The following is a 9,816-nucleotide window of genomic DNA, read 5'->3' as shown; positions in this document are numbered from 1 at the left end:
CTTAATTTCCCTTAGCCTTTTCCTGGAAGCTTTTACTTGTCTTCCCTGAGCATCTCAGGGGATAGTTTTAATAGGTAGGGCAGAGCATCCCTGAGAAACACAGCTGAGTTTTATCAACTGGCAAGAACATATACCCTTTTTCAATTAACTCACATTCCTTATAGATTAATAATAATTCACTCTGAGCAGGTGTACTGTTTTTATTACACAATATTTCCATCACTGTGCAGCTGTGTATCCTTAGATGCCCCAGAGTGGAGCCAGGTTTCTCCCACCAGCAGGCTTCATTATGTCTCACTCTAGGTGAAAGGCAGAAATCAGGAGGGAAAAAAGAGTATAATTGTTAATATCTTTCTTTCACACTAAGAGGAATCAAAATTCTGACTGAAATTTAAAAGAATAAGAAATCACAGTGAAACAAACAAAATAAACCATTTGAAGAACTAAAGTCATTTTAACATTTAAATAATGAGAGGGGAAATGAAGAAGAGATAAAGTAAATAAATTATATCTTTTCATTTGAAATTAAAATCTGTTATCAGTGTTCTATTTCTGCATGAGATAAAGTAAAAGAGATAAAGTAAATAAATTATATCTTTTCATTTGAAATTAAAATTTGTTATCAGTGTTCTATTTCTGCATGACAACTTCTTACAGATTTATCAGCTTAAAACAACACAAATTTATTATCTCACAGTTTTCTGTGGGTCAGGAGTCTGGGCACAGGTTAGCTGAATGCTCTGCTCTGGATCTCATTAGTCTGAAGGCAAGGTGTCAACTCGGGCTACAATCACATCTGAGGCTTGGAGCCCTTTTCCAAACTCTGTTGGCAGAATTCATCATCTTGCAGTTTGACTGAAGTCCCTGATTTCTTGCTACTGTCAGCCAGGGTTCGCTCTCCACAGCTAGGTCCTAGCCAGATGGCTCTCTTCTCTCAACATATGACAGCTTTCTTCTTCAAGTATGGTAGGAGAATCTTTTTTTTAAAGGCCTGGTCCCTTTTTTAATGACTCATCTGAATATGTTACCCAGGATAATCTTTGCATTAACTAAAAGTCAACTGACTAATAACCTAATCATTAGAGTAACAGCCCATATTCACAGGCACCACCAATTCCCAAGGCAAAAGGATTTATATAAGGCATGCAAACAATGGAGAGAATCTTTGGAGCCATGTTAGAATTCTGCCTAGCACAACAGTCACGATCTAAAGTAGGTAAATCAAAATACAGAAGAACAAGCATACTATCCAAGCTTATATTTAGACATTTTACAACTTAAAAAAAAAAAAACAGAGTTAAACATAGGCTGCTTTTGAGAAATGATCTGGGCAGGATGGAAATTATTGCTTTTTATCAAATGCTTTTATGTACTATTTGATTTTTTTTAACCCTATACATACATTATCCCAATAAAAGCAAAGTTCATTAACAGATTATATGGTTTATTTTTGTGTGTCATCTAAAACTATGAACATCCCTAACTTCTTGACATAACTCCCTCCTATTCTTCCTAAATTTCATACTAATTACTTCTTTTCATCTTATTTTATATTACACAAGAAATAATGCTATTGTTGAAAATTAGAAACCAAAGATGGAGCAGTGCAAATATCCCACCTTCACAGGCTCATTTTCCTCTACTCTTCTTAAGTGTTCAAGTTAGTCCGGATTGACTATAAATTTATTTTCTTAATCCTCCTCTTACTCTCCCTGGATGACTTCATCGATTCCTATGGTTTCAAGTATCTTCTCTGTGCTGATGATTCTCAAATATACACTTAGAGCTATGACCTCGCTACCTCCCTCTTGAGTTCCACACACATATTTTTAATTTTCCTAGATGTCTCCAACTACTTAATGCACTAGCATCTCAAATCTATTAAGTCCAAAATTTATTATTTGCTACTGCCAAGCTTCTCCTCATATTTCCTCTATCATTTGATAGTATAACCATTCACTCAGTCTTTCAAACTATATATTTGTCATCTGTCACACCTGCTTATTTCTCACCATTCATGGTCACCAAGTCCTCTTGACTATACATCAGACTTGTTCCACATCTGACACTATCTCACCATCACCACTGCCACCCCTTGGCCAACCCTCATTTTTCTTATTTTCATCTACCAATCTCCCACTTTCTAATCTATCCTCTATGTCCCAGGGGTCATTTTCCTAAAAGACAGATTTGATTATACAACTTGCTGATTGGAAACTTTCTTTCTCCTTAATTTCCTTCAAAATAAAGCCCAACACAACGTTCATCTTCATCTTCATTAGTTCATCATCTCTCCCCTGATGCTCCTCCTTCTCACCACTCTCCCATGCAAACCCAATCTATCTTCTAGTCATACTGAATTTCTTACCATTTGATAAACATGCCATGTTCCTTTATAATTACTTAATTCTACACATGTAATCTTCTCTGTCTAAAATGTTCTAGGCTCATCAACTCTTGTTCCTCTCTTGTCCTCCCCAATCTCACCTTCTTGCACACTGCTTCCTATAGCAAACTTCTCACCATTTTATGAACACACCTGCTCTTTGACAATCTTGTGTATTTTCACTATTTTTCTCTCTATATGGGATGCATTTATCAAAGACCTACTCATTTTTCAAGATCCAGCTCAAATTCTGCCTCCTCTAGCAAAGATTTCCTCATTACACACAGAACAACTTATTCTCTTAACAACATACAATTTTAATATGATTAGTGTGTTTTTTATTATTATCTCATTATCTTCCTGATTCAACCAAGACCATCTTCAGAATAGATAACCTTTATTATTTCTATATCATTAGAACCAAGTACAATTCCTAGCACATAAAAAATTTTATAAAACCAAATTAATTTGTGCACATAGGCCCATTGATTTATAAAAAAAGGAGAGAATATGGTATATACCCATCCGAAAAAGTGAATCTTGCCCTTCCCTCACACATATGCAAAAATTAATTCTAGATGAATTGTAAAGTTAAATGTGATTTATAAGTAAAAGTTCAGGATAATTTGGAATACATCTCTTTTTTAAGATTTTATTTTTAAGTAATTCTCACACCCAATGTGGGGCTTGATCTCACAACCCCGAGATCAAGAGTGACATGCTCTACTGACTGAACAAGACAGGCACCCCTGGAAGACATCTTCATGACCTTGGAGCAAGCAAAGATTTCCTAAACAGGATAAAGAATATATCAATCATAAAAGAAATGATTGTTAAATTAAACCACATAAAAATTAAGACCTTCTGGTCATCAAAAGACATAACTGAGAAAATGAAAAGGCAAGTCACAGAGTGGAAAAGATATTGGTAACAAATCCACCTAACAAGGAACTTGAACCAAGTACAAATCAATTTCTTATAAAAAGAAAACAGACAACCAATAGGAAAAAATATGAGCAAATGATTCATAGAAGATATAACAACCTATATAGATATGGAAATGTATTCAATTTCATTAGTCATCAGAGAAAAGCAAATCAAACTCACAAAAGAGCTATCAACTGGTACATGTTACTTTATAAGGAAAAAAGGTCATTGCAGATGTGATGAAGGTAAGGAGCTTGGGACGGACAGATCATCCTGGATTATTCAGGGGACCCTAAATGCCATAACATATATCCTTAAAAGAGGGAGACTTGACTACACACATAAGAGAAGGATATAAAGACAGAGCAGAGAGAGTTGAAGATTCTGGCCTTGAAGATTGGAGGGATACGGCTGCAAGCCAGAGTATCCTGACAGCCACCAGAAGCTGGAAGACACAAAGAACGTATTCTCTCCTATAATTTCCAGAGGAAATGTCACCCTGCCAACACATTAATTTCAGCCCAGTAATAAAGATTTTGGACTTCAGTCCTCCAGAATTGTAAGAGAATAAACTGATGTTTCAGGCCACCAAGCTTGTGTAATTTATTACAACAGCTGCAAGAAAATAATACAGGTACTAAATATCAACATCATCTCTATTTAGCAAAAGTGTTAAACATTGACAATTGTGTAATAGCTCTGGAAATAATACGCTTTTTTCAAATTTGTCCAGTAAGTGCATCTTCCCAATTTCCCAAATGATTGTGGCATCTTACATAACATAGAGATATTCACAGCAAGTAGCAAGATATGACAAATATGGAATATGATGCTACATGGTATATCACAAGGATCTTAAAAAATGTTTGTTGCAATGTTCCTAGCCCAAAGTACCTTTTGTCTGTTAAGGGTTTGGCTTTAATATTACTTAAAACTTCAAATGCTTTTAAATAAAAGATGTAAACCTTCTAGCTCAAAAACTCAAAGAGTGGGGCAGCTGGCTGACTCAGTGGGTTAGGCCTCTGCCTTCAGCTCAGGTCATGGTCTTGGGATCCTGGGATCAAGCCCTGCATCGGACTCTCTGCTCAGCAGGGAGTCTGCTTCCCCCTCACTCTCTGCCTGTTGCTCTGCCTACTTGTTATCTCTCTGTCAAATAAAACAAACAAACAAACAAAAAACTCAAAGAGTATAAAGGACAGTTATTTTAATTGATTAAGGATTATTTAAAATGCAAGTATATATGGACACACTGAGATTTCAGAAGGTTTTCAAATAAAACTTAAGTGCCTGACAGTAATTCATTAATCTACTTATCTTCATATGAATGCTTCAACTAATTACAGCATATTATATCCTCAATGAATATATTCCAATTCACCCAAAAGATTAATGTTTTATTCAATTCATACTTATTAGGTACAAATATATACAAAGCAATGTGCTCCTTGCTGAGGTTGGGAGGTAGAGGAGTGAGCCACACCTAACAAAAACTTTCCAGTGCTGACTTCTACTGTATAGAAGAAACTATAAGCAATAAAATAAACCCACAGGAAAATAAGAAAAATAACTATAACATTGTTTTTCTAAGTTCTATAAGAGTTTTAGGTAAAAAGGTTACAGTTTAGAAAAAGGAGAAATTTCTATATAGCTAGGATGGGAAGAGGAAGAAGGCAATGAAAATGGTTCACAGAAAAGGTAGCTCTTGAATGATCTATCATGCCAAGATGAACAATTCCAGTGGTGAGAACAGCATACACAAGTACAGAGTTGACAAAGTGCCATGTGTCCAAATTACTGTACAGAGATCACTCTGCCTGGGATATAACTTTGCAGGAACAAAAAAAAGATAGGTGGCTAGATTTTGTCTATTAGCCAGGAAAACCCACAAGAAGTTTTAAACCAAAGAAATAAGGAAGAGAAGACAGGGGAAAATGATTCAGATTCTAGCTCTGCCACTTAAACACTAATCTCAGGCAAAATTACTTGTCCTCCTGGAGCTGTCTTTGTTGCTATAAATGGAGATAACTAAAATAATGACCTTGTAGGATTGCTGCAAAGGTCAAAAATAAGTAAGGAATGTAATATACTGTATAAACTTTAAAACAGGTAAGTAAAACGTATACAATACAAAGTTCATGCTTGCATTGATAATGCAGGCAGAGTTAGTAAGGGCCTGAGTATCAGCTAGGAATCTAAGAACCAGTTGCATATCTCAGAGCCTGCCAAATTATTCAAACTATCCAATTCTAAATTTGCTCAGGTGCTTACTCTGTCTTTTCCATTTCTTCCCACCAAAAAAACACAATAATTGTTCTACCCCGTGCTTTCCCCTCACACCTTCTGTATCCTGACAGCCCCCCGCCAACCCACCCTTCCCCATACGGCCCTGAATAGCACTGAGTGCCTCTTTCTCTTGCAAACTGTAACAAACCATTTTTTCAGTGACAATCTTCTCTCATCTAGTAGCCTCACTACATTTGAATTAAAAAACCCTGGGTATATTTTTATACAGTCATGGAGGTTTTATGAGAAAAATAATCAGGGAAGGGGGTTAGGGAATGCTGGGTAGTCAGGATGGCCAGGAAAGGCCTTTCTGATAAGGAGGTATCTGCTCAGAAGCCTGAACAGGACTGAAGATACCAGCCCAAGCACATTACAGGTAGAAGAAACAAGTACAAAGGAACAGGGGAAAAATAAGGAAGTCAGAATGGTGGAATACTATGAGGAAGGAGGAAATAATACCAAAGAGGTAATGGGGGGAGGAAGCAGATTCTGTAGGGCTTGGGCAACATTAGTACGGATTTTGTCTTTTACTCTAAGAGACGAAAACTAAGGGTCTTCATAGAAGAGTGATATGATGTGATCATGTTTAAAAGCACCACTCTGGCTGCAGTATGGAGAATATATGGGCAAAGGAGGAAGCAGGGTATCTGTTAGGATGCTTTTGCAGTGATCCAGACAAAAAGTGGTAGTGACTTGTACCAAAGACTCCAAGCTGACTCCAGGTAAAAGAACTGGTGGTTGATGCAAAAGATTGAAGGATGGATTTTCACTCTGGATTTTTTTTTTTTTAATGTAAACCACGTGAATATTGTGCCTGTATGAAAAAAATTAATTAAAGTTTGTTTAAATTCCATATGTATTCCATGACACTGGTTTTCCATTACTTCAGCTTCAGCTCTTCAAAGCAAAAACATTGTCATGATTAAGGCATAAGCTATCATAGACATGTAAAAAGTTCTATTAACCAAAAGAAGATCTTGGGCGCCTGTGTGGCTCAGTGGGTTGAAGCCTCTGCCTTCGGCTCAGGTCATGATCCCAGGGTCCTGGGATTGAGCCCCGCATGGAGCTCTCTGCTCAGCAGGGAGCCTGCTTCCTCCTCTCTCTCTGCCTGCCTCTCTGCCTACTTGTGATCTCTGTCTATCAAATAAATAAATAAAATCTTAAAAAAAAAAAAGAATACATAAATGTCTGATAGTATTCCTCCAGGAAACCGTCTTGCCCAGGACTTTTGTTTGTTGGGTGATTTTGGAGTATTGATTCAATTTCTTTGGTTATGGGTCTGTTCAAATTTTCTATTTCTTCCTGTTTCAGATTGGGTAGCTTGTACGTTTCTAGGAATTTGTTCAGTTCTTTCACCTTGCCCAGTTTGTGGGCATATAATTTTTCATAATATTCTCTTATAATTGTATTTGTCTGGTGTTAGTTGTTATTTCTCCTCTCTTCATTTGTGATTTCTTCTATTTTATTCTTTCTCTTTTCTTTTGGTAAGTGGCTAGGGAGCTACTGTTTCAAATAGTTTTTGTTTTCGGGGAGTCTGTAAGGTCAAAACTGTTTCCATAGTAATACTAAGACTCTTTTTTCTGCTTTTCCAGAGGCTACATGATGTGATGGCATAATTGCTCTAATGTTAACATATGATGAGTTTATTATCATTTTTAAATAAGTAAATTGATGAATACTTCTATATTTTCTCAGTTTTAATTTCTAACATGTTAATAATTGGTTGATATGAACAAAAGCAGAGCACAAAAATCAGAACTTTTAGAAGTCTGCTCCACTGAGGGACATTGCTCCCGAGGCTAAGCAGGGGTGGAACCCTCATGGGGACAGTGTGGTCTCAGGTTCCGCGCAGGCACGGAAAGATGGGGGTGGCTGAGTGTGGCAGAACTCCCAGGTATTGGAGGGCAGAAGCCAACTACACAGAGAGAGCTGAGGAGTGAGCTCTCAGCTCAAGGTTACTTTAAATCGTGATCCGCAGCACAGTGAGGCCACTGCTCTTTCAGCTGGGACCCCACAAGTGGCAGATCCAAGGTTACTCATCTTCCTCCTCTGGACGAGAAGCATGGCAGGAATCTGCTGGGTTTGGAGACTCCAAATGGGGCTGTGAGCCAGAGACATAAAAGTTCAGTCACAGGCCGTGTTAGCTCAGAGCATGGCTGGAGACCAGGGAGATGGGATTGATTGACTGCTTTTTTCCAAGGGCGCATTGAGGAGTGGGGGACCCGGTCTTGGCTCCTCCAGGCTGCAGATTGAAGGCCGCCATTTTCATTCCTGTCTTCCAGAGCTCTATGGAAAAGCGTTTAGGGAGCAAAATTTCCCGAGAGCGAACCTGAGCAGATTTCTTAGCCTGGACCCTGGAAAGGGCGGTGCAATTCTGCCTCAGGCAGAGACATTTGAGAATCACAGCAACAGGCCCCTCCCCCAGATGATCAGCAAGAACATCCAGGCAAGACCAAGCTTACTGATCAAGGAGAACAGCTGAACTCCAGAGCTAGGGGAAAGCAATGCATGTAATTCATGGCTTTCTCCCATGATCCTTTAGTCTTGCAAAATTAAATTGAATTAAAAAAAATTTTTTTCTTATTCTAACTCTTTTTAACCTTTCAGCATTCCTCTTTTAACGTTTTAAACTAGTTTATCTTAACAATACCTTTCTAAAAAGTTTTTAAAAAATCTTCGTTACTATAGTCATATTTTATCCTTCATTGCATTTAACCTTATTTTTTGTATACATATAGAGTTTTTTTTTCTAAAAAATTTTCAGATACAATTTCTTCTAACAGATCAAAATATACCCTAAATCTAGTACAGGGCTTTGTTCTAGTCTCCAACCTAAGCATATTCTTCCTTCCTTCCTTCCTTCCTTCCTTCCTTCCTTCCTTTCTTTTCTTTTCTTTTTTTTTCCAAGCAACTTATCAATTCCTTTTTTTTGAACTTTTTTAAAAATTTTTCATCTTTACAGTCATATTCCACCCCTTCATTGTCTTTACCCTTACTTTTGTATATATATAACTTTTTCTCTTTTTAAAATTTTGGGAGGTAGTTGGGGACACCAGGTGGTGGGTATTGTAGAGGGCACGGATTGCATGGAGCACTGGGTGTGGTGCAAAAATAATGAATACTGTTATGCTGAAAAAAATAAAAAATTAAAAAAAAATAAAAAATAAAAAAATAAAAAAAAATTAAAAAAAAAGAGATCAAAATACACCCAAAATCAAGTGGGTGGCTCTGTTCTATTCATGAGTCTCATATATATATATATGTATATATATATTTTTTTATCCCCTTCTCCCCCCGGTTTGGGGTCTCTTCTGATCTGGTTAGCATACATTCTTCTGGGGGTCTTTGCCACCCTTTTAGTATTTTATTTTCTTGTTCATATATTCTTCTTTTTTTTTTAAAGATTTTTAATTTTTTATTTTACAGAGATCAAAAGTAGGCAGAGAGGTAGGCAGAGAGAGAGGGGGAAGCAGGCTCCCTGCTGAGCAGAGAGCCCGATGCAGGGCTCGATCTCAGGACCCCAGGAGCATGACCTGAGCCGAAGGCAGAGGCTTTAACCCACTGAGCCACCCAGGTGCCCCTCGTTCATATATTCTTAACTGGATAAAATGACAAGGTGAAAAAACTTACCACAAAAAAAAAAAAAAAAAAAAGAAGAGGCAGTACCAATGGCTAGGGATCTAATCAATATGGACATTGGTAATATGTCACATCTAGAGTTCAGAATGACAATTCTCAAGGTGCCCATTGGGCTTGAAAAAGGCATGGTGGTTATTAGAGAAACCCTGTCTGGAGAAATCAAATCTCTTTCTGGAGAAATAAAAGAACTAAAATCTAACCAAGTTGAAATTTTTAAAAAACTATTAATGAGGTGCAATTAAAAAATGGAGACTATTACTGCTAGGATAAGTGAGGCAAAAGAGAGAATTAGTGATATAGAAGACCAAATGACAGAGAATAAAGAAGCTGAGCAAAAGAGAGACAAACAAGTACTGGACCATGAGGGAAGAATTCGAGAGATAAGTGATACCATAAGACAAGACAATATAAGAATAATTGGGATCCCAGAAGAAGAAGAAAGTGAGGGGCAGAAGGTATATTGGAGCGAATTATAGTAGAGAATTTTCCTAATATGGAAAAGAGAACAAGCATCAAAATCCAGGAGGCATCTACCCTCTCAAAATCAATAAAAATAGCTCCACACCCCGTCATCTAATAGT

General features: G+C 37.2%; 1 long non-coding RNA gene across 1 annotated transcript in view; it reads right to left on the bottom strand.

Moving 5' to 3' along the window:
• Positions 1-202: 202 nt before the first annotated feature.
• LOC125104605 (uncharacterized) overlaps positions 203-9,816 on the bottom strand; it is a 77,062-nt gene continuing 67,448 nt past the window's right edge. Inside the window, exon 3 of the long non-coding RNA XR_007128663.1 lies at positions 203-299. This is a non-coding gene — a long non-coding RNA (uncharacterized LOC125104605). The remainder of the gene's footprint in view (positions 300-9,816) is intronic.

Source organism: Lutra lutra, chromosome 7, assembly GCF_902655055.1.
Source record: "Lutra lutra chromosome 7, mLutLut1.2, whole genome shotgun sequence".
NCBI lineage: Eukaryota > Metazoa > Chordata > Mammalia > Carnivora > Mustelidae > Lutra > Lutra lutra.
Note: the sequence above shows the minus strand (reverse complement) of the source record. Positions and strands in the feature narration are given on the sequence as shown.